At 39.8% G+C, this 27,994-nt stretch overlaps 1 protein-coding gene and 1 long non-coding RNA gene across 3 annotated transcripts in view; one reads left to right on the top strand and one right to left on the bottom strand.

Annotated features, from left to right (window-relative positions):
- RASGEF1A (RasGEF domain family member 1A) overlaps positions 1 to 21,904 on the bottom strand; it is a 151,520-nt gene extending 129,616 nt beyond the window's left edge. For both annotated transcript variants that reach the window (XM_066191538.1, XM_066191535.1), the window contains exon 1: positions 21,377 to 21,904. The gene's annotated coding sequence lies outside the window, so the exon portion shown is untranslated. The remainder of the gene's footprint in view (positions 1 to 21,376) is intronic.
- LOC136294090 (uncharacterized) overlaps positions 1 to 27,994 on the top strand; it is a 209,836-nt gene that overhangs the window by 136,678 nt on the left and 45,164 nt on the right. The gene's annotated exons all lie outside the window — the stretch shown is intronic.

The raw sequence follows: 27,994 nt of genomic DNA on the forward strand, positions 1-27,994 counted from the left end.
TGTTCATTTCATAGACAATTGTCCAAGAACTGAACACTTCCTTGAGACTGTGCATTTCCTTTACAAATTCATTATATACTGCTTTTGCTTTTTAGGAATTTCCACAGCTCTCCTTGAGTTTGCTTCCGGGTCAGAATTGACACAAGGGGTTTAGCAGTGGAATTGTCTTTAAAAGATTAGGTACTCAGAAGGACTTGCTCCAAGAATCACATGCAAATCCTAATGCTGCAACAAGCTAAACAAAGTTTTCCACTAGAATTAACACAAAGCACAAACACAGCAGAGAAACAAATGAGGTGTTTTAATGCACATCTTGACCCCTAGGAGTCAAGAGTTAGAGTATAAGATCTTTAAATCCACCAGTGATATGTAGTTATGAATTGGGTGTAAAACGCAAGCATCTGTTTAACATATCAGAACACTGCCAAGCTGTTGAGGACAAGTAACTTCCCTTCTCTAGTCTGGAATTTATTGAGCAGCTTGAGCCAAAGAACAATCAGTTTACTGGCAGGGGTGGAAAAATGTACTTGGCTTTCCCCTCATACAAATAAATAGCTTAGAGGAGTACACGGGCAAGGATGAAGAAAAACAACAAAAAACCCCGTGTATTAGAAGATGTGTTGATTTATATCCCCTGGGATTGAGAGTAGTTAATCTAATACTGTCCAAACAGGAGGCAGGTTCCGAATATGTAAAAAAAGAAAAAAAAAAAACCAAAACCCCACCCTTGAAATAGATGGGTTTAATTGCACTTGCTGCCCGGACTTGGATGCAGCAAAGAAATGGGATATGATGTACCCGTGGCCACCCAGTGGAGATGCTAGAAAATTGCCAACTCTGACATCATGTGACAGGAAGATGGTGATTAACACCACATGTCGTACTAAGAGGGTAGTTTTGCATTCAGGATGAATCAGGACAGCAATGTGCAACTTGCCTTTTACCCACTGACTGAGAAAGAAAGCTGGTCAATATCGTAAGGGGGGTGAGAATAGCTACTAAACTTTTAAGGAGTGAAAAGGAGAAGATTTTTCCTAGATTTTACTCCTTGCTGATATAGGGTGATGACTTCTACTGTCCATTTGGTTTGGTCAAGTTTCCCTGAAATAAAATAAATTCTGCTCTCTTGTGAAAGAAGTAAAAATGATCTTGGTAAAAATAATATTCATCATAAACACTCTGCTTTGTGTTGTAGTGGGACAATTTTGATGGAAAGTACTTTAATTTTGTTTTCTTCGCAAGTGTGGTAGCATTTCTTCTCCAAATGGAAACTTTTATACATTGCAAAAGCAAAGTTAACATGTCTCCAAATGTATCTGAAAGTTATGTGTAAGTTTTTCCTCTCTGTTTTATACATGCCTTCTCCCCTTTGACTGAATTATTCATTGATCTTTCCTATGTATGGATTGTTTGTCTATGATTATCTCTGGGTTATTTTTGGCAGATCCTAGGATCATAGGATAAATCACACTGCAAGGAACCTCACACGGTCTCTAGTTCAAACTCCAGCTCAACTCAGGGTCAGCTGTGAGAACAAACCAGGTTGTTCAGAGCTTTATTTGATCTGGTCTTGAAAACCTGGAAGAAGGGCAATGGCAAAATCTCTCTGGGAAGCCAATTCCACTGCTTGGTCACCTTCATGACAAGAAAATGTTCTTTTTGTACCCAGTCTGAGACTCTTTCTTTGTTTTTCCAAATTATATCCATTGTGTCACATCCAGTACCACAGTAAAGAGCCTGGGTCCACCTTCTTAATAACTCTCTCAAGGATTATTCTTTATCTTAATACTGTTTTTTTCTCCTCTAGATTAAAAAAACCAAAACCCAGCAACCAGGGCTTTTCTGACCTACCCCCAGGTTACAGCTGTTACACCTGTCTCCTGTGTTGAGCAATGACTTCTCTATTGTTTGTTACTTTTATTAAGCAGGAGTCCTAAATTAAAACTATCAGCTTTCCTGCCTCATGCTTACTCTATAAACTTCTCTGGAGCTTCTGGCACTTTGTACTCACTACGAAACCCCCAAAATATTGCAGCCTGAAGAAAGGTCTTGCAATAATTTCTAGACTGCCCTTCTCTCTGCATTGTCTTCCTTTCTGACCAGGGACTCAATCTGGCTACCTTCATGCTTATAAAGTAGTGACTGATTTTAGCTTAAAGAGCAGAATTTCAGTGCATGTCAGGCCCGGCTTGGGCATATTTTGCCCAAGGTCATGAGGGTGGGACTTGAACCTAAGTCTTGAGAGAGTAATGCAAATACTGCAGCTGTTCCATGTTGTTCCTGTACCCTTCCCCACCAAGCCCCTCCAGCCCCCCTACCCAGGCTGCTGCTTGCTGGTGAGCACCAGAATGTGCTTCAGGGTGTAACTGTCAGCAGAATTTTGCCTATTTGAGAGAGATGGACCATTGTGGGGTGCTGTAGTGTCTTCTCCTTTCAAATTCCACTTCTGAATCCACCAAAATGATCTTCCAGGAAGGACCTTAATATCACTGTTTACACAACTCAGGAATATCAGTTGTATATAAAATGAGCTACAATGGCAAAAAATCTAGTATTCCTAATTTCTCTCTGTTGTCATATCATTGCTGTCCTCTGCAAATGGTCTTGCATTCTGCACATGTTGAGATAGCAGGAAGACATGCAACATTGATGGTGATTTCCTTTTTCTTGGCACAGAAACGAGAACAACAAAAATTGGGCAGTAGCAATATTGAACCGGGGTGAAGTCTTTTAAAGATTCTCAGCAGAAAACTATAGCAGCAAAGGTTAGGGCTGGTTGAATAAAGTTCTGCTTTCCACATATCATCAACAAACTATGAAACTGGGGGCCAGCATCTCACTTACTGTCTGCTAAAATAACGAAACAAAAGGGCTCACAAGATAAGTCATGGCCAGAAGAATCTTTTTTCCTCTGGTTATTATGACAAAAATGTGTTACTATCTGTCATCTGTTTGGCTCTTCGTGTTCAGGTGATGGGTCTACCTGACTTGTGGGCAGCTGCCCTGGCCGCACAGCTGGCACTCCCTGACAAGCACTCAGTAAGCCAAGTTCTTTATGGCTGGAGAGGTGCAGAGCTACCCTTATGCCTAAATCCATCGCCTTGTGCCCATGACTGATGAAATTTGGCTGTCAGAGCTGTGGAGGCAGCTTGCACTCCTGCTATCCATGCTATACTTGTCTCTGCTTTAATGGAGTGGTTCAATTTCCATGGCTGTATTAGCCTGGCTTCTTTCTCAGGCACAATAAAAATTCCTTGAACACGCCACATGTGCACTTTTACTTAATTACCAAAACAGCATATCTCAAATAAATAAAAAAACCCAATACTAACTGACTTCTCATAGAGAGTGTGATTTGATGCAGTGGGCAGGCAGTTAGTTACAAAAGTCAAAGGGCCTATTTTTTTTCTTCATTTTTCTTAAAATCTGAAACCTGCCAAAGCTGCCTACTGCTCTAAATCTTTGGGACATAATTAAGTGTCATGCAGAGATGCCTATGCTTACCATTTCAGCAAGATGCTTCTCAGAAGAATTCATGAACTTGGATGGAGAAGTAATTAAGGCACTTCAGCTAATGTATTAGCTGGCATGCTTAGGTTAGTTTGGGTGTCTCTGCAGAGCATTACACTATGTGGCAGGGACAGAGCATGGTACATCTAAAGAATAACTTTTTATCAAGCCACACTTTTAGTCCTCCTGTGGTTCAGTTTTGATGTTCTACTGCCAAGGTCTCTGAGTTACTCAATGTATCATATTCTGCTTGAACTTTTGAAGGCCTGAATGTTTAGGTCTTGCTTTCAACTCTGGCATGAGATTGTCTGCCTGTGACCAGTCACATATGGAAGAAAAAGCAGCTGCAGAAAACCCTTTTTATTGAATATATTGAATATGTCTGGGCCCCCTTCCCCCTTGTAAGCTTTTATTTCAGACGCTTGCCTTGCAATTCCAGTATGTGTAAAGTAAATAGAGGTGGAAACCTTGAGCCATATCAGAATCACTATGTTGGAAGAGACCTCCAGGATCATCAAGTCCAACCCAACCCTAACACCTTAACTAAACCATGGCACTGAGTGCCACACCCAGTCTTTTCTTAAACACATCCAGAGATGGTGAATGCACCACCCCCCCAGGTAGACCATTCCAGTACTTTATTACCCTTTCTGTAAAAAACTTTTTCATTATATCTAGCCTGTATTTCCCTTGGCACAGCTTGAGACTGTGTCTTCTCGTTCTTATCCCAGCTCTCCTCCAAACCAGCCTGTGTACCATGTAGAACTCTTAGGAAACCCAGGGAAGGTGCTGCATCTACTGCACACCCCAGTTAAACCTGAACCATGCAGCACAGAGGCACTGGCAATAAATCTCTCTTACTTGTCATATTAGGAAGGGAACTTTCCTGAAAACAGGCAATGTGATTTCCAGATATATTTCTTAGGGTCTTGAAATAGAGACCTGCCCATCCCACTTATGTACTGTGGCCTACTAATTATTGTGGAGCACATTTTATTATAAATCAAAATGTTCATTCTTGACTGGAAAAAATTCAATCTTTTTCTATGTCTTATGAGAAGTTCCAATTTCTTTAAACAAAGAAAATTTAAAAAACCCCCAAACCTTATAGCAACCCTCATGAGGAATGCTACTCAGTGAAAGCTACTGTTAATAAGATGTAGAATCAATACTGCTTAAGCTGATGGACATTTAACATCCATTTGACAGATTTTACACCCTTGGTAGGTTTTAGCCCTTGTAGTCAGAATATCACCCTGTATTATATAGTTATAGCCTAATATATATCTATCTAAATTCTCTCTGAAGTCTTAGGTGGGCATATTTTTTTTCATTCACTGGAATCCTGAAAATGTGCATTGTGGTAGAATTGAAAGCTGTCAAACTGCTCTGTGTGCCTGGTGTAGGTGAAGTGAATCTGCTCTATGGTATATTAGGCTTGTGAGCTCTTTTTTTAAAATGGAAACTGTTCTATAAATGTTTTAGGCATAATTAGAATATATTGGGAGAGAAATCCCAAAGGAAATGAGCACAGAGTGTGATTGGCTCGTGCAGGCTCTCCAAGGTGCTGCCTACCAGAGACACATAAAACATATAAAGAGCTCAGTCAGCTTTAAAGGTAGGTGAAATAAGCATCTGCTTACCCTAGAAAGGTGATGCAGCTTGCAAAGACATAAAAAAAATGAAATTTGCCCTGGTGGCTCCTTTGCTATTTGCCAGCAAGGAATATTTGCTGCTAAGATTTTCAAAATGTTGAAGCTGATCTTTCTAACCCTTTACAGAGGCTTGGGAGGCTAATAGGGGAGGGAATGAGAAAACTCTCAGAAATTAGTCTTCCTAGCAGCACCTATTCCATCTTGGATTTGTAGCGCGTGTGTTTAAAAATAGGAGAGTGAGCTTAAACAGCTGAACAGAAGTTTATCTATGGCTTGTTTGTTTTACCAAACCAACAAAATATGGTTGAAAAGAGCCCAATGGAAACAGGACTTATTGTAGGGGTAAAGAGTGTATGTAACAAGAGTACACCTTCCCCTCTGTATTTGTTTTATACAAAATAAGTAAAAACAGGACTTAATTTAACTTAATTTACCTACTCTATCTGCTGCATAATTGTATCTCGGAACTGCAGTGTCTTCTTCAGGTAGGAATGGGCAGTGAAGTGGAAATGTGTAACTAGAGTCTAAAATCTTGACTGCTGGGTGTCATGAGAGAGCAATTCTATTGGACAGTTTTTGACATGGTGTTAGTTAAGAATTTGGAAGAAAGCCATTTTTGGAGCTAGTATAATAGCTGTGTGAAGTGGAAAGTAAATTTAATGCAGGAGCTCAGTCATTGCTTTGACTGAGGAGATGAAATGTGAATTCAGAAAAGATACTTCAGCCAGCTAAAGTTTGTGGCTGTTTTTTAAGCAAATTTCTCTACAAATACACTGTGGTTGTATTTAAATACATTCATAAATTTTTAAATATGACATCGTTTGGGGAGCTTTATTTGTTTTCTTTGGCTTATAAAAGGCTGAGCAAGTGCTTAGGTGTTCAGAATAGCTAATCACCTCTTCTTGTTTACCATGGTCTATGATTTGTTATGCCCCAGACTTTTCCCATCCCTTTGAGGTGGAATCTTAATTTATTCAGCCTTAAAATGTGGCTGTATTTCCAATTAATACTTGATATTTGATATCTGATTCTTGAAGTGCTTTGAAGGAAAGTATGAAGATGGAAGGGATGAATGAAGTGCAAACTCTTATTGCTATTATGCTTCAGCTAAAGACAAAATTTGCTCTCTCCAGAAGTAAAATCTGCTGAAGTTAATATTTGTTGTAGTGGGCTATCAGTAATTTATTCTAAACCCATGCAATGGAATTGTTCAAGTGTTGAAGAATGCAGAATTTAGCTTTTATAAATCTTTGCTTTTTAAAGGAAGCAACAGATTCATCATTAATTTTTGGATGATTTACAGAGCAATCTCTCCCCCTTTCCATCTGATGGTGAAGCTTATCCTTTCCTCTGCTTTTATTTTTCCCTTTCAGAGCAGTAAAATTGCTAAGTAATCCTGTAGACAGGAGCTGTATTTATAGCCCCCCAGTTAGTTCACTGAGAGAGGCATTTATGCAAATCAGTTTATGCCTTTTAAAGAATGCTGCAATCATGTGATGCCTTCTTAAGTCACGAAAGATAAGGTATATCAAATTCAGAAGCTCTTGGTAAAGGTATATCCTATGTAAACAAAAACCTTTGCTGTTGGGAAATGAGAAATATACAATAAGGAAAAAAAGGTGACATATTTGTTTTAGCTAAAAAGTGTGTAGTTGGGGGGAGCTAATAAGAAGCCTGTTACACTATCTCCAACTCCTGACAATCACATCATTTGTGCTAAAGCTATGCTGCTATTTGTCAACATGGTTGCTATGACAACAGAAAACCTTCATCTCTTCAAGGTAAAATCAGAAGTGTGCTGAGTGTGGAAATGCAAGAACTGACTTTTCACATACACAAATGTGTGCTTTGTCTCTTATTCCCCACTTCACAATAAAAAAGGACTAAAGCGCTTTTCTATTTCATTCTGGTGCTGGGGAGTGCGATTGGGAGTTCTGAGTGGTAAAATGTGAAACCCACTGAGGGGCTGAGGCACCACTGCCTGCTGGGCTGCCAGTGATTCCAACAGATGGTATCAGGTCTCAAAAGAGCCTAATTGGCTTATCATAGGCAGAGCACGTGTAATGAGGGCTTAGATAAACCCAGCAAATACACGTTCAACTTGATGACTTGATTTTCTACCTGTGCTTTTAAAGTAAAATATGGCTATGACAGTATGAATCCATTTGAGAGGGCTGGATTCAAGCCCCTTGGAGCCTGCAGTCCTCCTTTGCTGGAGCTGTAGTACAAATTACTGAAAACATCTGTGGTGGCTGTCCCAGGCTGGCACAACCGGTGAGTTTGCATGGGAATCTCCGTGCTGCCTCTGCACTAGGAGTTGTAAGGGCAGACCACCCAGTGTGTCTAAAGCAATGTCATGATCTGTACAATATCTATGGACTCACATGCTCTAGTTTAGGGAAAGGCATGGAATTCAGAAAATTGTAATTTCGTCAGTGGCAGTTAATGAGCTATATCGATCAGTTTTAATGAGCACAAGGTTTTTTCCCATTTCTTTTTATAGGACTGATCAACAAATTTAAGTCCTTTGCTGTTAGTAGGGGTTTCTGAGTTTTTAAGTGTTATTTCAAGGCTGCTATTTGAGTACCCAGTCATAAGAAAAATAGTCATAGAAATAACTATTCATTTATGTGTTGTGTAGTCAGCGGGTTTTCAAAAATCTCCATTTTCCTGATTTGAAACAGGTTTTTTTTCCTATTTCAGCACCTCCATAACGTGTGTGTCCTCAGTGGACAATGAAACTTAAAACCAATAAAAAAAAAAAAAACCCTTCAGAGAAGCTAATTCTTTATCTCTGACATATAATATGCCATCTAGGAAAAAGTAGCAAACATTAAAGCACAAAAAAAGATACCTGTCAAAAACTCTTGCAAATTCAAGAGGATACAACCCTGGTCTTGAAAGAATCTATGGGCTTGTACAGATCTTACAGGAGAAATGATACTGAACCTAAAACTGGAATTAAGAAAAGTTATTAATTGTAAAGTTTTTGTCAGATTTGAGGCATAGACACCTTCAAATGAGTCTGAGCAGAAAGATGCTGCATCAGATGACAAAAGGAAATCCCTCTCTGGAGAATGACTTTCAGAGATTCACTGGATTCATGTAGTTACTGTTCTTATACTGTGAACAGGGGCTTAGAAGCTTCTTTTGTTGATTTACACAATGAGACTATAGAAAAGTGCAGATTATGGAAAGGGAGCAGGCCCAGGAACTCACACAGCATTATTTGTTGATCATGATGCTGAAACAGAATTTCCTACAAATCTTCATTCAGTTCCACATTTCCTTGAAGGGTTGGGCACAGGTCTGTGCATATTTTGCAATATTAGCTGGCTACTTATGGGATAGGATGGTTTGTGACATTTCACAACCTGGTCAGTAGTTTACATGACAAGCAATATTTTTGTCATTCTTGGATTTTGTGTTTCAGTTTGCAAGTTGTTTTCAAATTTGAAGTTTGTTTTTGTAGTTGCTATCATGTTAGAAAGTATAAATCTATTAGTTGTGCTGCTCTTAAATTGCTTTTTGCATGGAGCCTTGAGGTTTGCAGTTAAGCCCTTGTGTAGGTCCATTCTTCTGGAAAGAAACAGGTATGCCAGAAGATTTCTTTAAACTACTTATACATAGGGAGAGCAAGCAGTCTATAGAAGCCAATAAAGTGGCACCCTATGTCTCCAAATTAGCAAGCAACTAGAGTTTGATTAAAATTGCTATTGGATTCGTAAGTTAGAGGGTTCTTACCTAGCACTATCTATAAAATTAATCAGCCACAAAATACCCCATGCAGACTGCCAAGCTCTTCACCCAAGAAGTTTTAGAAAATAAGCACAACTGGCACTTCAGATCCCCAGCAGGTATGAGAACAATATGCTTCCCAGCAGTTTGTGACAAACCAGCATGCATTTTAGCACTTCATTACTCACTGAGGCTATCACACTTGCAATAAATGCACGTACATATAGTGCTGTTCCTGGCATGCTGCTGCATTTCATGGGTTGGTTATGGCATCCTTTGTCACTGACTGTCCCTTCCCTAAGTAGTTGCTTGTTCCTGGTTTCACATAAGCTATTTGGAACACAGCAGGGGATAAGCCTGAACAGGGAAGTTTGCTGTGAAAGCTTAAAGACATCAGCATTGCAAGTACCTGTTTTATTGCCCCTGGAGAATGCTAAGGGAAATAATGTGATTATTCATTTGGATCAGAAGTTGTATGGTAAAGCCTCAAAAGCAATGGCAGCACAGGCTAGAGGAGTTCCTCCATAACTCAGCTTCTCAGCAGAGACCTGGCTGGGAATTCAGTTCCTAGTCAGTGATCATATGTAAAGAAGGTATGTGTTTCTCTAGCTGCCAAAAGCCAGATCTCTTCAGAGCGCTGTTCGCTGTCTCATTAGTGCTTCTCACCCTGGCATTCATTAACCTTCTTCTGATGTGCTGTGCAAGCTCTGCAGAATGAGGGAGTCACACTCCTTGCAATTTACAGAGTCTTTACAGCAGTATTAAGAATCTCCATTCCAGGCTGATCCAGGCCAGTAGCCCGGGAGATATTTCCTAACCTGTCATTTATTAACCATAAACTAGTATCAATGTTAGATGCGGAGAGAAGGTAATTTTTAGACTTTTATACTGGGTAGCCTTTTCTTTTGCTATACTGAGATGCTGGAGGAATTGGACAAGTTTTTTTTGTCCAAGTCTTTGATAGATTCAGGTTAGATTATTTCACGCTGAGCTTCTGGAGTACCTGTGTCTGCAAACCAACAAAATCCTACATTTCACTAGTTAGCCTGTTCCCCAGGTACGCAGGGAAATTCTGTCCCAGAGTAGTCAAGGTCTGTTTTACAACCTTGGCAGTTTCCAATATCCTTACACATTATGGCAGTCCACAAAATGGCTTTTCTGGACTTTCAGTGCGGTAGGTGCTCCTCTAGACATTGCTCTGGATTTCTGCATTTGCTGGCTGCAGTCAGTAAGATCCCCCCGTGTCAGTTCATGCACCCAGCCCTCTGGAGAGGGATCCACTGGGGATGTGACCTCAGTGGGACTGAACGGTGGCGCGGGTAGGACTACAATTGGCTGCAGATCAGAATGATGTTACTGTAGGTCAAACAAATTTATAATAAAATATTTTGAAATAGTCCTGCAATACTGCTAAGGTAGAAGTGGACATTGTTTTTTGTGTTGCCTGCTTTCTGATTGCTTGGGTCTAGATGTTTTGCTCAGGTGATTCTGTAGTACCAGGTTAGTCCATTCATTATTAGAAAGCAATGTTTCTTTCTCCCTAGAGCTTAATTTCTAAGCTTCAGAGCTGCCTTGTAAGACAATAGATGGCTAGAATTGATTTTAGAAAGTTATTGTTCAAGATCATTGTTCAGTGTGTTCCAAGGTTGCTACTTCATGCTTTTTTATAATTACAATCTCCACTTTACCAACGTATTTGTAATGTTTGGGTGATTAGAATTGAAGTATGTTATGGTTTTGTGCATTGTTCTTTTTTCTATTTTTAGTTTCACAGCCCCCATGCCCCCCAACAAAAGCAATTTCACTGGACAATTTAATTGAGAAATCAATTATAGTAGATAAATAAGTCTTATACTGAATGCCGTGTAAGTATAGAGTGTAATCATTTATCTAAATACTGCTGCATGCTTTGACGTGAAACAATTTGTCCCTCGTAGTTAATTTATAAGTTTTGGTTGTGTTCAGGCTTCAAATGAGTTTTAGCAGTGTTGGGAAGAAGAAGGAGCTAACCACTGTGCAAGTCTGTGGCCTGTACTTGGTGACTTCCAGCAAGATATATCATTACCCTCAAGAATTTGTGATTAAAAATTACTCCTCCTCTTTTCAGTTCGGTCAGCAGAACATTGAATCTAATTTTATACCAGTGCTGACCTAATTTTAGGAAACTGAGCTCCTGTGGGTCCTGTGTTACTCCCTAGCCTATTTTCTGTAAGCCCCTCTTACAAGGGAATTATGAGGCTTGTCTTGGAGTCTAAAAATCTTGACCAAAGGCAACGCTTAGAGCTATTTTCATGTAGGCACCTGTTGCTTGCATGACCTGTACCCTGCTGTAACCTTTCTTTTAAGGCTTTCTTGAGGTAGCAGTTATTCTGATTTATTGCTGCTTGTGGACGCAGTAAAAATGGGGCACAAAGGGAAATCAAATTATCTGAATTCTTTTCAACCCAATACATTTCTCAATCACTTTTATTTCAAGCGCTAATATTCAAGCCTGCTTGATATGGCTTATTATGATGTCAAAGCTTAGGTACATAAGTAATAAATTAAATGTATCATAGCTTACCAAACAAATAGTTTTGAGGAGAAGAGCAAGTGATTCTACTCACTTAGATATTTTTTGCACGAGCATTTATACAAGTGGAAGAGGGAGTTATCTTGAACTATTTCTCTTGGATTACAGATAATCCCTTCTTTTTTGAAGCAGTGATGACTCTTACAGAAATGGCTGGAGAACAGGGTGAGCTAAAAGAAAGTGCTCCTTTCAGGCAAGCTAAGCACACTGTGCCCACTTCCCTTTGGCACAGCAAAATGCCATTGTTTGGTTTTTGCTTACACACTTTTCCTGTCTCAATGTACCTGAGTCATCACAGATTAATAGTATCCATTGTCTGTGATAAACTGTGAATAGGGAATGATGAAGTGGTGGTTTCCTGGAAAGGAGCAGAATTTAATCTTCAGAAATCCCCATCCCTTACAAAAGGCCTTCTGACAATCTGGAAACTGACAAGTGTGAGCGTTGTTAAAATTCATGTGGCTTGGAAAAAAGCCCTGTTGGATTGTCCATTTAAGCACATTTTTAGGCTGGAAGCTTTTACACCAGTTACAGATATATTGATTTTTAAAAAGAAATTATTGACCTCTCAAACCCTGGAGTCAGCTGCCGCCTGGCCTGCTGGAGACATTTGGTTATTTATATTCACAGAGGCCTAGGTAAGAGCTGGCAGTTTGGAGTCAGACCCTGGGCAGTGGTCAGAACTCAGGGGGGGATGATGAAAGAACAGGATTTACTCACATAGAATTACACAAGACTCACTACAGAAAGCTGAGGTATCACTTACAGGACATCAGTCTGTATTCCACAGTGAGGGTCTTAAACTTAATTTCCTTACTACTTTCACCCTATTTCTGGGACAATTCCCATACCATCTGTAATTTGAAAAAGTTTAGTTTATTCTTCTCTTCTGTGCCTGTCGCATTTGTGCTGTCACAACAGTAATAACATTTTAGCAATATTGGGCTCTACTTTCTAAGCAGTTTAGTACTCACACCCATGTATGATTGTAGGTTTCTTAATGAGGGGTGTATGTATGTAACACTAATTCTCGTATTTACCAAAGGATGACTGGGCTACTTCTGCTGTGCCTTATATTTACATTTTCACCCCAGAAAATAAATTGTTTCCTAAGTTCAGGCAGAGGAGCAATTTTCTGGCTGTCAAAACATTTCAAGAAGCATTATATGAATGGGATATTAGTCACTGTGAATTAACAGTACTGATCTGAAGATAAAAACAATGCTGCTATGTAGTGACTATGCATTGGTGATTAAATAATACATATCGGTTTGCTTTTCTTTTGATTTTTCTTCTGATTTTCCTTACTTGAAATGCTCAGCTAGTATCACAGAAGTTTTTATCCCGAGCAGGTTAACTGGCACAAAAAGCTTGGCTCTAGCAATCTAAGATGTTCAGTGAAAAAAGGATGTAATGATTTAGCATGGCTCTGAGTCACAACAGGTGAAAATCAAATCCCCACTGAGTTATACAGCTTTCCACTTCCCTACTAGTGATATACTGGCAGCCACATTTCTTCTCTTCAGGATTTCTTTCTGCAGCAGACTACATTTCTGTACTAGTTCAGTATTTTTAAAGAAATATTTGCACCATGTTCCTTGTATTTCAGTGGTTGTTCCTAGGCCTTTTATTTCTTTTGTGCCTCTCAAAAATCACTATGCCATGCCTCCACCATCTACAATAATCTGTTCCTTCTGGATGGACACCCTTGTGCACTGGCAGTGGGAGACTAAAATGCAGTGTGGCTTCTGCTATCTTGACAATTTATGGGTACTGAACTGTCCGACAGAAGGATCAGAATTCATGATCGCTATCCCACTGTCACACAGAAAATCCAATTGTGCTTCAGAATGTGATTGACAGGACAAAGAAAGGTGTTGAATTGATTTTGTAGTGTGCAATAAACTAATGTCAGAGTGACAACCATGTTTTGCTGTGGTATCTGGACTCTAACAGCATCAGCCCCCATCCCTACCCCAGCTCACCTCCAGCAGGCATTATCCCTGCTGCCATGGCACGAGGACTGTGAGCTGAAGGGGCAGATGCTTTGTCAGAAGGTTTAGATCTAAAGACACAGGTTCCAGTTCCTGCCCACAGTAATGGACCATAGGACAGCCCTGGCTTTCTGGGAGGGGACACCTGTTACATCACCTAAATGGGGTGGAACTTTGTGTCATTCCATTTTTGTCCAGTTCTGGGCCCCTCACTATAAGAAGGACATTGAGGTGCTGGAGTGTGTCCAGAGAAGGGGGAGACGGTGAAGAGTCTGGAGCGCAAGTCCTGTGAGGAGCAGCTGAGGGAGCTGAGGGTGTTTGCCCTGGAGAAAAGGAGGCTCAGAGGAGACCCTGTCACTCTGTACAACTGCCTGAAAGGAGGCTGTAGCCAGGGGATCAGTCTCTTCTCCCAGACAACCAGCGACAGGATGAGGGGAAACATTCTCAAACTACACCAGGGCAAGTTGGACATCAGGAAGAATTTCTTCACTCACTGAAGGGTGGTCAGGCACTGGAATGGATTGCCCAGGGAGGTGGTAGAGTCACTGTCCCCTGAAGTGTTCAAGAAATGACTGAATGTGGCTTCGTGCCGTGGTTTATATGACAAGGCAGTTGGACTTGATGATCTTGGAGGTCTTTTCCAACTTTAACAATTCCATAATTTGTATTTGTTTTCTTTTGTATTCATTTGTATCTTAATCCTTATTTCTTTATTGATTTGTCTCTAAATCCACTGTGTCAGAAATGTTGTCTCTCTTTGTCCTATTCTTTCCTACTGTGTAAAAGGCATCCTTCCATTTTTGTAATCCTTTATGTTACGTATGCATTTGGCTCCAGACAGCTTTATACATTCTCTTTGCAAGAAATTGCACAGTTATCATTTACATTTGCCTTTTGAGGTGCAGCACTGATAATCTTTTGATTAATGTTAAACCTAGCTGTTATGTCTCTTTCCCCGTACGTTATCCAAGAAACAATACTGAGGAAAAAGCACATTACTCAGGCAGGAATCCCCCAAAGTTAGTAGTGTGATGTGGCTGCAATTTTTCTGAGACTTCTGAAATTATAAGATTTGGGTTGTTTGGGTTTTTGTTTGCTTGTTTGTTTGTTTTTGTTGTTGTTGTTGTTTTTTTTTTTTTTTTTTTTTTTTTTTTTAATAACAAGTGGTAGAAGCACTTGTCATCTCTGTTGAATTCTAGCTCAGGTCTTCTAACCAATTTCCCCTTCTTTTTAAAGTTTCTCTGAGCTTTCTCTGAGAAATGCATTTTGAGATTGAATTGCTATGTTTAGACAGGATGAATGTGGTGCAAGGTGGGGGGCTTTAGGTTAGCTGGTGTGAAGAGACAGGAATGATCCCACTGTTGTGATCAGCAACTGTAAGGTCCTGCACTTGCAGCTTGTATTACCATTTTTGAGATCTGAAACTATTTTTATAATAATGGACTTACCTATATAAGATGCTAGGTTTGACACAGGTAAAATTGGATGAAACGACAGGGTTGCTGTAGTATGCTGGAAGTCAGACTCATTCAGTGGTCCCATTTGACTTTAATATTTATGGATCTTTCTGCTAGTTTTGTTTTTCTTTTCTTTTATTTTCATCAAATATCAAACATCATTGCAAGCACAAAAATCCAACTTAATTATTTTCAGCTCCTGAGGTTTCAAACCCATTAAACAGCAGAGAGGCTCAGTAATTGTTTTATTACTGCTACTGAAAGTGTAATAATACTAGTGGCAACAGAGGACAGTGAGCAAAACAATGAGAGAAATATAAAGACATAAATAGAATCATTAAGGCTGTTTCACACGAGATAAACACCAATGTCAGGTTAATATTTCAAACCACAGACAGTGGGTTTAATTAACTCTTTCTTTCATTTCCCTCCTGATGAAACTAGCTGTAGCAATATTTGGCTTTCTTGGAAGTGGAATATTTGGCTTTCTGTATGGCTTCCTTTCCTTTCAAAACAGTCACCAGCTATAAAGCAGTTGACAACTCCAACATAGTAGGTGACTGCTTTCTGCAGTTCCTGGTAACATAGAGGTTGTCTATTTTAGTTCTGTCCTGGCCCAGTTCTGTTCTGTTTTGCGCCCCAAGAGCAGTAGATGGGATGTGCACAGTTCCAGGTGGCTCCTGGCAGGGCAGGGCATTGTTCAGCTGCACACACCACGGTGGTGTCCCCATGCCTGAACTGTGTCCTGGTATGGCAGTATTTCCTGACCTGAGCTGTGTCCTGGAGTTTTGTGGGATCATTTCCTGTTTATTATATGTTCAGTGTATTAGATGTGACACAGCAGTGATTGTAAAGTTGTGAGGAAGGCAGAGTTTATTGGTGTTTAGGAGCTGAAGAGAAGCTACTCTGCTCAAAGATTCCATGTTATTTTCTAGTTATGTGAGGATGCCTATTTAAGTGTATTATTTTCCTAGAACCTTGCCTCAAATATGATTTGTAAAGCTGTGGTTGTATTCCTGTTTTAGGGTGATTTTTGGCTTCTTTAGGATCTGGAACTTTTATGGTGTCACACATGCACACAGTTTCATAAAATTTTTGAATGTTTTATCCTTTAGAGTGTTTTATCTTTTTGAGTTTCATGGCAGAATCTGTAATGTTTGCAACTCAAGAAAAAACTTGAGTCTTTTCATTGCAAAAGTTGGAAAGAAGTCTTTAACAGAGAGTTATGTATCTCATTTTCTGTTACCACCACACACTTTGTGCTCTTGTACGTGTTGATGCATTGATCTTGTCCCATAAACCTCCAGTATCTCTACAACACAAAAAAAATCACTTGCTACATGAATTTAAGTACCATGCGGCTCCAGGCTCCAAGCTTCCTTATAAATCAACAGTTTACTTGGCTTTTACTCTGGTTGCTTCACTGTGTGGATCTTGGTATTGTTCTCTGTGTAACCTACAAATCACTTGGATGATGCATGTTTCACTAAACGTTACCCAGCATTGCTGGTGACCTGAGGAAAAAGAACATTTTTCTCGAATACACACCATTAACTTGAAAAGGTTGGGAAAGACAAGAGGAGAAATTGGAAGGAAAAGCCATACAGACTTTGCTGAGTATAACTGAAAATTCAGATTATGTCTAACATCCATTTCAGAAGTGTCATTCAGGAGAACTGCTCTAGAGAGTGTACTCTTGGCTCTCAAAAGTGTTTCCCTTTGGACACTTGTTAATTTATTCACACAGATTGTCTTTAACACAGCATTCCTAAACTAGCCAACAACTCAGTAATGAAATTGCCTCAAAGCCTAAAGAGAATACGTGTCTAGCATACTTAGCTTCCTCATAATTTTTGAGATTTGAATTACAATCAGAGGAGCACAAACAAGCAAGCTGATATTGAGTGAAAAGACTCTTCACATGTTAATGAAATGAAAGAGAAGAGAAAAGTATTTTCCTGTTGGTTCAGTTTTGAGAGACATCAGTTTTCACAAATCCAGATGATTCAACAAAGCTTGAGTATGGGAAAAGTTACTTTGTGATGAACGTGACATTGTTTTTATTTTGTTTGAGGATGAAAGAACTAAAATGGTGCCTTGGAATCTGCTTCATCTGTGTTTTATTTTAGGGAAAATACAGATCACAGGATTAGATAAATACAGAAATAATATAGATTTTAATGGAAAAATAATTAGTCTTAACAAAATAATTAAAGAGAAACCAAAAATTCTTGATTTCATTTTAAATAACAGTCTGTTCAAACTCAATTGTGATTGAAATTGGACGTATTACCTTGTATTTGTATTAGATTCTGATGCTATTTCCACACATATATACTGAGATACACTACACATTTGTTACCTTACTCCTTTATGTTTCAGTTGGATGTACCTTTTACCAAAGTACGTGGTCAAAGGTTCAAATTCTATTGGACTGAAAACGCTAAAAGAATGTGGTAAAGTTTGTTGAAAAATGCAAGAATTGAAGGTAAAGGAAGCAATAGTTCTTATCCACCAAGTACATTCATCCCTAACTTACAGACTGTTTGAAAGATGCCAGGAAAGAGTATTTCACCCAGAGGGGGACTGGGCACTGGAACTGGCTCCCCAGGGCAGTGGTCAGAGCACCAAGGCTGCCTGAGTTCAAGAAGTGTTTGAACAACTCTCAGGCACACGTGATGACTCTTGGGGATGGTGCTGTGCAGGACCAGGAGTTGGACTCCATGATCCTGATGGGTCTCTTCCAATTCAGAATATTCTACAATCTTATAATTCTAAGACTTCTTTACTTAAAGAAAAATGCTCTCCTCAGAAGGTAATGCCTGATCATGAGGGTAGGATGCCTGCTTTGCATTACATACAAGCCTTACCTTAACCCCTATAAACATTCTCAGTCTTAGACTAAGATTAGATTTGATCTTAATTGATGAGAGCATGATACAAAAAGGTCGTGGAAAGCAATGTAACAAGTGTGCAAAGTGTTTCCTATTCTGAAAATAGGGCTTGTGTAAATTCAGCTTGAAATCCCATTTCATTATGATAATAGAACTGTTCAAAGTGTTACTCATAGGTGCAGTTGGGTTACCTTATAACAAAGTACTGTGCAGTGGGGGGGAGGTAACCTTGACTCTGTTCAGGGTGCAGGGAATACATCTACAGCCGCTGTAGCTGGAGATACAATGACATTAATAGAGAACTATGGAAGTGGCTAAGTGTGTTTGTTTCAGATGAGATGAAACAATCCATTTTTTCAGGTTCCTCTGAAGAATATTGTTTATCAAGTAGTTGGGATGGATTTGATACCTTTCTAGAGGTTGTTATCAAGAGCTTGTTTGCTCCTGATGTGTAAAACCTTGTTGATTTGTTTAGAGCTCTTCATCTTTGGGTGGAGTTTTATGTTCAAATGAAATATACAGAAATACCAGAGAACTGAATAACCTTCTATTCAAGGTTAGATTTTTTGAAGGGAGAACTTGGCTGAACATTTTTCTTTTCTAAGTGAAATCAGTTATAAGACTGAATCCACTTAACTAACCGCAGCAAAAGTCCTGTCTCTCTTGAATTCAGTTTCTGGAGGTGAAATGCCAAGAGGGATGTGAAACTCAGAGCTGAGGGGATCCCTTGCAACCCATCAGAGCAGCTGCCTGACTCTTCCTTCAGCTGCTTTCTGGCTGCTTTATTCTTCTAGGCTCAAGCAGAGCTCTAGAGTTGAACATGTCTCTGTCTTAGGGATGTTTCCTCCCAGCTCCAGGGTACCAGCTCTGCATCTTATTGCTCCCTGTACATGTTTCATTGATAGTGGATTCTCTGTTTCAAGTAAAATGGGTAGGACAGTAGGTAGCATTGTGCTGATTTTCCTTGTGTGACCCCCCAGCTCTTCAGTAATGAATGACCCAAGAGTCTGGTCATAGAGAAATAGCATTGGAAGTGTTTGTTTGTTTATTTTGGTGAAAATATTATGCCAGAAATGAAGCTTCACAGAAAGACCAGTGGATAACCCCATGTCACTCACAGAAGTCTTGCCACCTGGACCACAGCCAGACTATTTTCTGTCAGTGATACTAAATGCCATATGTTTCCTTAATAATTCATCTTGCAACAAAAAATACTCAAAGCATGTGTTTCTGCTTTACAAACAGCTCCTTGCACATGTGCTGACTTTGCAGCTGCTTCCTGCAGCATTTGACTTCTGTAATTAGAGCAACTGGCCAGCCCAGCTAATGATATTAAACTGACTGGTCTAGAATGTCATTTATCTCAAGGGTTTAATTTGCTGAGTACAGGGCAGCACAATACAAGGTTTGCGTGTGTTATGGCTGTAACTTGATTTTTTTAGCTCTTGTTGCTAAGTTACAATAAACTGTTATCACAGTAAATTGTCTGCCTTTAAACGGACTAAGATTTCACCTGAAAGGAGCCACCCAGATGAGAACTGATAATGTACTGACGTCTCAGAAGAAAGGAAAATGACACAGAAAAGCCCAACTTGTGAACAGGATAATTTCGTATTCTAGACATTAGCCAGACAGGTTCAAAAATAGCTGCTCAGACCCCAGAGACTATGGCATGTGCTTCACTAGCAAGTGAGCTGGTGTAAAATAAATAGGTATTAATTTAAAAATAAGTTACATTAATATTATCAACTGTTAATAGAATCACAATGATCTGTTTTCTGAATTGTACTTTAGAATTACTTCCCCTGGAAATAATCTGATGCCCTTGCAGTCAGGCACCATATCTAAATGCTAAGAAAAAGAAGTAAATTTAAAAAAAAAATCAAAGTCTCTGCACTTGTCCAAATGACTAGAAATAATCTTAAAGCGTAACGTTGGTTAAAGCTTTCCACTTTCACAAGTGGAAAATTGTACCGTATTCTGATGGGAAATGACGTAGAATCCATGCTGACACATCAAGACATTGTTCTACCTCTTCCCGAAGCTCTGTATCAAATTCCTGGAAATTCTCTGAAAGAAGAACCTTTTTTTCCCCTAATCTATTTTAAAAGAGTGCTTGGATGGGGTAGTAGGTAAGGGGAGTGTTTACTGGTGCCATGGTTGAGTTAATTCCAAAATGAACTCATGCTGGGTCAACGGATTGTGGGTCTTGGTGGCTACTGGGAAGCTGAGTGTTGTTTTTTTGTTCATTGTTGATACCTATTTGGTCCCCTCCATGGGTGTGATCAATGTGGGACCTGTCATCTTCCTTGAGCAGAGAATCCTTTTCATGGCAGTAGTGTCAGGGCAGTTTTTTATAAAGGGTTTAAAGTCAACTCTTAATAAACCCATTGCCAGTACACAGGAGGTCCGAACAAATAGAATGTGTAGGATATTTCAGAGAAACACCACAATAATGTATAGAAAACGCAGATAAATTCAGTTGCAATTGTGACACTTTCCACAGCACAGGAAACATGTAAACCAAACCAAATGTCTTTCACTGCAGTTACACCATTAAAATCCAAAGGTAAGATTGTGGGATTCTGTAATGTGCACTAGTTGGTCTAATACCCTGTTTATAGGTTTAAAAAAATGTGATCCTGGGTTAATTTTAAAGGTGTCACCCTCCAAAGAAAGCCATTTGCTAAAAAGCATTGGATTGACAGAAATGAAGCTGTAGACATTCAGTGAAAGATTTCCATTAAAATCACAACTAAAAACTGTCAATCAGCCCCAGCAGAAACCTGCTTAGATAACTCTGCTAGAAATTCTGGACCACCTCGGAAAATGGAAGAATATTTTGCCAGGATTTCAGAATGGGGAGAAGCAGCTTCTCCCTTTACTTTAAATTGCAGTGCCAGAGACATTTACTGTCCTTGCAGAAACTCTCCTGCAACGCTGAATTTTTGATTCACAGCAGAAAAAGCAGAGAGGAATGCAGACAGAATATGTAGTGCAGCACTGCCTGTGCTTCAGCAGACTTGCTCTGGTGCTTTCAGTGAGCACTACTTTTGAAAAGCCCGAAATGGATCTATATGGGAACCCCTCAGAGAGAGGGGGAATGACAGGGAAGCGTTTCTGTGGACTGTGGAATTTCAACTCATTAAAGTGATGAAACAACTGCTGTGGGAATGAATGGAGTCCATGACAGACGCCTGGTACGCTCCATTCCCAGCAGTACAGCACAAAAGCCTCATCATTTAGCAATATTGAGAAGCTTCTCGTATCCACGGGAGCAGGTGGCAGTGCAGCAGCAAAAGTTGCATTAAGGGGAGAAAATGCAGACACCAGGTTATATTTTGACCTGCCATCTCTCCCCCCGGGGGTAGCTGGGTGGTACACACGGGGTTAACACCAGAAAGACACACTGATGGCATGTAATGTCAGGTGTTCCGACACCCACCGAATTATAGTTAATGCCAGCGCCAGCTTTCCAGTTAGTGCCAGTACACAGCCTGGCACCCTCCAAGCCTCGGGTGGCTGTAGGGTGAAAAAAGACACTTAAATCTCTTACCTTGGTCCAGTCCAGTGTAGCTTTTTGGTTGTTCTCCGTCCGCTATCAGAAACAGAGAAATTAACGCCAGATTCCAGTGAGTCATCCTAAATGACAGAGTAGGCTCGCTGCTCGCCCCGGCTGCTGGCTGCCCGCGCCGTGTGACAGCTGCCGGCTGGCCGGGGAGCGAGCGTGTCCCATTCTGCAGCCTGCGGCAGGGGGAGAGGGGGCGGCAGCGCCGGCCTCGGGAGCTGCGAGACACAGCCGGGAGAGGAGAAGGACCAAAAGAGAGAGACGGGAGAGCGGCAGAGGCAGGAATATACCATGTGCCTGCGGGCTCCCCTTCCGCGCCCGCTGCCCAGCCTCGCCGCGCGCTGCCCAAAAGTTACTTTTTAATTCGCGATGCGCTCTCCGATTTTAGAGCCTCCCTCCTCCTGTCTTCTCTGTAGTCTGTGCTCGGTGGGACTCCCCGGCATTTCGGCGATTACATTGTCATCTCTCTCCTTTGGAGGCTGGCGTGGATGCTCTACGCAGAATATGTTCAGTAGAGGAAGTCTGTGTCTATGTGAAAAGCAGCACTCGGATTCTTGCAGCAATTTTATAGGCTGTTTGTCTGGGAGTGGGAAACCAAGGGCAAGGGCGGTAATTCTGGGATCAAAGGGAAAAAAAAAAAAAAAAAAGAAAAGATGTTTGGAGCCACAAAATTAAACACAAGATAAGTTGAGGAGAGAAACGTTTCTTGGTTACTAACAGAACTAGGTTGGGATAATTTTTGTCTCTGGTTTATCATCTCAGGACATGTCTCTGGAGATCAGATATTGGTGCTAGAGACAGAACCCCTCCTGGGGATTCCCAAAATAATTTTCAAGAGGAATCCCAAAATAATTTTCAAGAGGGAAAAGGAAGCTGTTAGAGTGGGTTGCGTGCACTAAATGGCAAAGATGTCTCTGGGCAAACACTGCTAGTTTCTAATCACTCTAAGTCTCCAAAGTATGGTTTAAGAATTGAGTTACACTCACACCCCTTGTATGCAGAAATTTGTTTATACAAATATTTTCTTAGGAAGCTAATAGAGGACAGCTTCACAGAAGTTGGTGAGGGCCGTGAATACTTCAGTGTATTTGGACAGTGGAAGAAATGTTTAGGTTCTCACTGTTGGCTAACTGGTTTGCTAAATCTGGAAGGCTTTTGTGGGCTTTTGAACGGCCTTTATTAAATTACTTGTACTACTACCTCTGTGTCAAGCTATGCTCAGATGCTTTGAATATTTGTCAAATTTATCTGTGTCTAAAAGGGTTTGGGGTGTTTCATATTTTATATTCCTGCAATATGACTGTGTGTGGATGTTCTTAATCCTGACTAATTGGCACAAAATTCCCCAAGAAAACTAGGAAAAGAATTACAGCAAAAGGTGAAAGAGCTGAAATAGGTAAATTATTCTACATTAGAAACCTGAATGTAGGATAGTCCAAATGTTTGCACCAGTTAAATATCCATTAGGTGTTCTGCCTGTATTTCCCTCTGCAGAGTACAAAATGATTGGGTTTTTTTTTTGTTCTGGTCTTATTGAATAAGGATGGTCCTGTTAGAATGAGATATGAGTCCTTCTGATTTTTTTTTTAAACATTTGATTTAATTATATATATAATTCTGGCTGTGCTAAAGGTACTAGGGATTTACTGGACTCTAATTCGTAATGAAGCAGAACAGCAGACCATATCCAAGAGCTTAGGAAATGTTTCCTTAGGCTGATTGCAGGCAAAATCATACTTTGGGGGGTTTTTTCCCCCTGAAAATTTGAACTAACATGGCAACTTTTTTTAACCCTGTTAATTTCTGCACCTAACTCTGCATGATGACATGAATAGTAAATACCTGTGAGCCATGTGGTGCTGTGCAGTATAAGGAGACTTCTCCTTCAGTCTGTGAGTGAACAGCACAAAGTATATCCACGAGAGTGTTTAATCTGAATTCTCTCTGGACCTAAATTCATCAGGAGAAATAATTTTTGGTACCACTGGGTAGTGGCCATGGAGAAGTGCATCATTATGGGTAATCAGCTGTGTTTAAGACGTGTATCCAGGGTTCATTCAAGTCCCTTAGAAGTTAACCAAAATTATAAGTGTGTTCAAGATGTAACAAACCCCAAGTGGAAAATGGTTGGGTAGGAGAAGAAAAAGATTTTGTGCCATGGAGAACACCTGTTGTAACAAAGACTGTACTTCAGCCACTCTGTGTGGTACTGGAATTGTCCCTTAAGATCCTGCACCACTGGGAATATTCCGTGGAGAACGACAGGGAAGGGGCAGGTATCAATGACAGAGAATATAACCAAATTCTTAAACATTTCTCTGAGGTGACAGATGGCAGTGGCTGAAGCCGAGAGTCCTCAACGGCGGGATAGGAGTGAGTAGAGAAACTAAAGTCAGTGTGACTGACATTCTTGCACATTCAGAGAGCCACAGACTTGGTACCTTGCTCTCTAGTACCATTCTTTCTACCTTTCACATCGATAGAAATGTTACTAAATCACCCACTCATGATCTTATCAATAAGACATTATTGTAAAAGTGATCATAAAATTTTAGAATTAGGAAGAACTCCCTTGAAATCGATCTTTCCATAGCCCTGTCCTTAAAATTCCCAAAGGGATGCTTTATTAGTTCTTTGCAAATTCCATTCTCCATTGAAATTTGACCCAATGCAAGAGGTTAGGGAAGAACAGACCCAATTTGGCTGGGAGGATTGCTGCTATTGTTTTGTCAATGACTGTTTTTCAGAGTAAATATGGAGTAAATTCCAGTTCCAATTAAACTTGTAAAGCTACATATTACAAAAGCTGCATGAGTAAAGCTCTCAGATGTCTATTTATTTTGAAACTCTAGCTGATGACAGGAGCGTTATTTTCTGGAAAGGCTCATTGACAACCTTCTTCAGATCAAATAGCGAAGATTTGCATATGCCAGAGTAGTCCTTAGGTTACTTATTGCCAAAATAATTGGGAGTCCTTGCTGCAGAGATAATGAGCAGGTCAAGAATCAAATTGAATTGTAAGTAAGAAGTTGGCAGTGCTGCATACAAAAACTTGTAGTGCAACTACACTTGCCTGTAGCTGCCATAAAGGCCAGGCTGCCTGAGGAAGCTGTGACATCTCTACCACTGCAATATTCAAAGCCACCTCAGACAAACACAAGAACACAAGAGGACATCCAGGGGAAAAAAAAATTAAAAATATAAATATAAATATAAATATAAATATAAATATAAATATAAATAAATATATATATATACTTAGAATATGGTTATTGTGATTTTCTTTTATTCCCACATGCTAAATAGTCACTGAATACACAAATTGAATGAGGTCAGAGCTGGTCCTTTTCCTTGACTTATCGTTGGATGAAACAAAATGGACTTGATGATCTCAAAGGTCTTTTCCAGCCTCGTTAATTGCGTGATTCTATGAAAATCGCATCATTACAGAATCATACTTTAGACTGCTCAGTTTTATCTGCTGAGTGGCTGAGCATCTTCCAAGAAATGACCGAAGTCCCTGGAAAGCAGTTATTTTCCTGAGTTCTTCTGAACCAATGTAACCCATGTACTTATTTCTTACCCTCCCATATCCAAGTCATTACTCCTGCTAAATTTGATCCCCTCACACCTCCTCATATTTTGTTACAAATAAAGAGAAAACAAAGCATTTTCCATATTATTTTGCCTTTTTCTTTTACAGACATATGCTTCTGTGTTTAGTCACTGTTAAGACTCCACACTTTACTCAAAATTTTACACTTCAATTTAGGTGCTGAAAATTTTATTGTAAACTCCAGTAACAAATTCCAAGCTTTAGACCTGCTATATCTTTTCTCTCAAGCATTATTTTGAGGTTAAACTAATGAAATTTGAGTTCTGGAAAGTAAAACAGACTTGGGAGAGACTTTAACCTTGACTGGTAAGGGCAAACTCACTCCAGTGGTGGTCTGCTATGTACAGAAATCATTGACTTAAAAAGTACAATTCCAGAATGCAAAACCACTACAAAAGTTGTATCTTTTCTTTCTTCGGTCTGCAGCCCAAAATAATACATTTGATGTTAAAAATGTATTTATATTCAAGAATCTGAACTTACTGTAATACCAGTGGGATTTTGAGTGGCAGTTACTATGTCCATGTGTCTATAAACAGGAAAAATGATGTTTTCAAAACAAATTAAATACATGGCATGGTATGATTGCTTTGGCTGAAAAGGTGGCTGCACACAGCTGCCATTAGATGTGTGTAGATATTTGTGGTTCTGTTTACTTTCGAAATGTGGAGAAGCTCATGGAGACAGAACACAAGACCATGTTAAAACAGAACAACAAAAAAAGACTTTTTGTCTGTAGATAAATAAGCTGTAATATTAACTGGGGAGAATGTTTCATAATTGCTGAAGCTGGTGGAAAAGCTGAAAATTGTACTTTATTTTCCCAATTCTATTTTGTGAAAAGATGGAGGTATTTTAAAATCACAGTTTAGAAAGAAGGCACTGAATTGGATTGATTTCATTCCTATTCGCCAGTGCAGCTCAGCCTATGGTTTTTTGGGTTTTGCCTGCACTGTCTGAATGCTCCAATGCTATGGACTTCTGAGTAGCTGTCCTCATCCTATTGTTACAGTATTTTTGTTATTAGGAAGTTTGGGGTTGGTTGTTTACCTTACCTGATGTCTAACGCAATGCCTCATGAAGACAGTCCTGACAAAATATATTGATTGTCTGTTTGTCCTCACCCTGGGCAAGGGGAGCTGATTCATTCTTTTCTGTGTCTGCAGCAGCTTTGTAAGCAATTGTTGTGTCTGCCCACATCTCAGTTTATGCGGTGGGCAACCCATCTCCCAAAACATTTGCCTCTCACCTTTTCTCACATGAGAGGATACTTTAGAAAACAGAGGGATGCTTCTTCCCACAGAGTATTCAAGTGAACTTCATTCTTCAGTGCTGTATCAGTGACTCAATATCCCTGCACATCAAGGAGATGATCTCAGGTTTCTAAAGCAATAACCTTGACATATAATGTGCACTACTTGATTTTACAAGGATGCCGAGCCCTTGAAAACAGATTTTACAAAGTGTTTTTAATACTGTGGCTTAGTTCAGTTGCAGTTTCCATTGTGAAAGAGTATTTTGGTGTCTGAAGCATTCCTGAAAACAGGGATCCCTGTGGATCAGTTGTTTTTAAGGACTTGAGCCTTGATTTTATTTTTTCTTTCTCTGTTCAATTGGGACAAAAATATTTTACATATCGGTGCTTTTAGAAGACTAATTGAGTGGTTATAAAACAAAAACTCTGAACATTTACCTAGAACTGAGAAAGATGCAAATCTCTAAGGCTGAAAAATTAACAGTCCATTCAAATGCCAGGTTAGCACTTCTTTCCTCCTCCTTTGCACCAGAATTGTTCAAGTTTGGAAATAGTTGAAATAGTTAATCCAGAAAAATGAAAATTTGCCTCAGCTGGCTGATGGATTCGGATGCAGGCCGTATTTGGAGTTAAGACCCTTCCTGGAAACCAACTTTAAATTTATACCCTCAATTGAATGACAAAGGGTCCATCCCTGACTCAGAGGAGTTGGGAAGTCTGCCATGTCAATTGTTATTCCAGAGTACAAAAGGGTTTCATTTCAGATTGACATAGAATCCAAATAAATTTTAAGTTTAAAATAAGCCCAAAAGCCCAAGGAGTCTGCTGTCAGGGGAACAGATAGCTCAATAAGGAGTATTTATGTGGGTTCAGGGATAAATTGGATGCCTTTTCTCAGCAGTAGACGTTGGCTTTGCTCTTATCAGAGGCTGGCATGAGTGATTTTCTGCTGTTTATTCAAAAGCATTAAAAGTGCCCTGTGGCGAGTGCACTCCTTATGACGAATGCCCAGACTGATATTTGGGTAGTGCTAACTGTTCCAGAAACTTGAGGTAGCTCAAACTGTGTGGTCAAAATGGGAACATGTGCCTCTTATTTCCTTTTTATGTAATGATATCCATGAAGACCTGCCTCTCAAACTCTTAGTGTTCTCCCTAAAACATTGTGGAAGTATCTCTCTCAACCCCACAGTAGCAATTCTCACTTGGAATCATTTTTGATTCATGCAGTGTGGGATAAGATTCAGAAGGAATTAAAATTTCAATGTTTTCTTAATGAAATCAGTCAATTTCGGTCAGAGGAGTATAATTATGTATTAGAATAAGTTGTTCAGACCCCAGAAATTCTGAGTGGCTGGTATCTGCTGTTAGCAAAACATTTACATACCTTTACCCCAAAAGCGTAGTTAGTGATGTGTTGTTTGGTTTCTCCCTGACCAGCAAAGCTTAGAAAATGCAGCTTGCTTCACTGAGCTGGCTTTTGTTGCTGGCAAAATTGGTCCTTGGTGCCAGCCAGTTTGCTTTTGTAGGGGAAGGTATTAACAGAGAATTGCCAAGCACAGTGGCTATTTTGGGCTCCAGAGGTAATGAGAGGTTAAAAGGTGTGAAGTAGGGTTCCAGCACCCTGGTTTTGATAGCCCATGCATCCCGGAAATTTAATTACATATTAACTGCTGCTTTCCGTGCTATTAATGTTGTGAAATGGCCTGTGAGGGAGATGGTCTCAATTAGCCCTT

This window comes from Chamaea fasciata, unplaced genomic scaffold (genome assembly GCF_029207755.1).
Source record: "Chamaea fasciata isolate MVZ Bird 193981 ecotype frontalis unplaced genomic scaffold, bChaFas1.0.hap1 SCAF_9, whole genome shotgun sequence".
In the NCBI taxonomy this organism is placed as follows: Eukaryota; Metazoa; Chordata; class Aves; order Passeriformes; family Sylviidae; genus Chamaea; species Chamaea fasciata.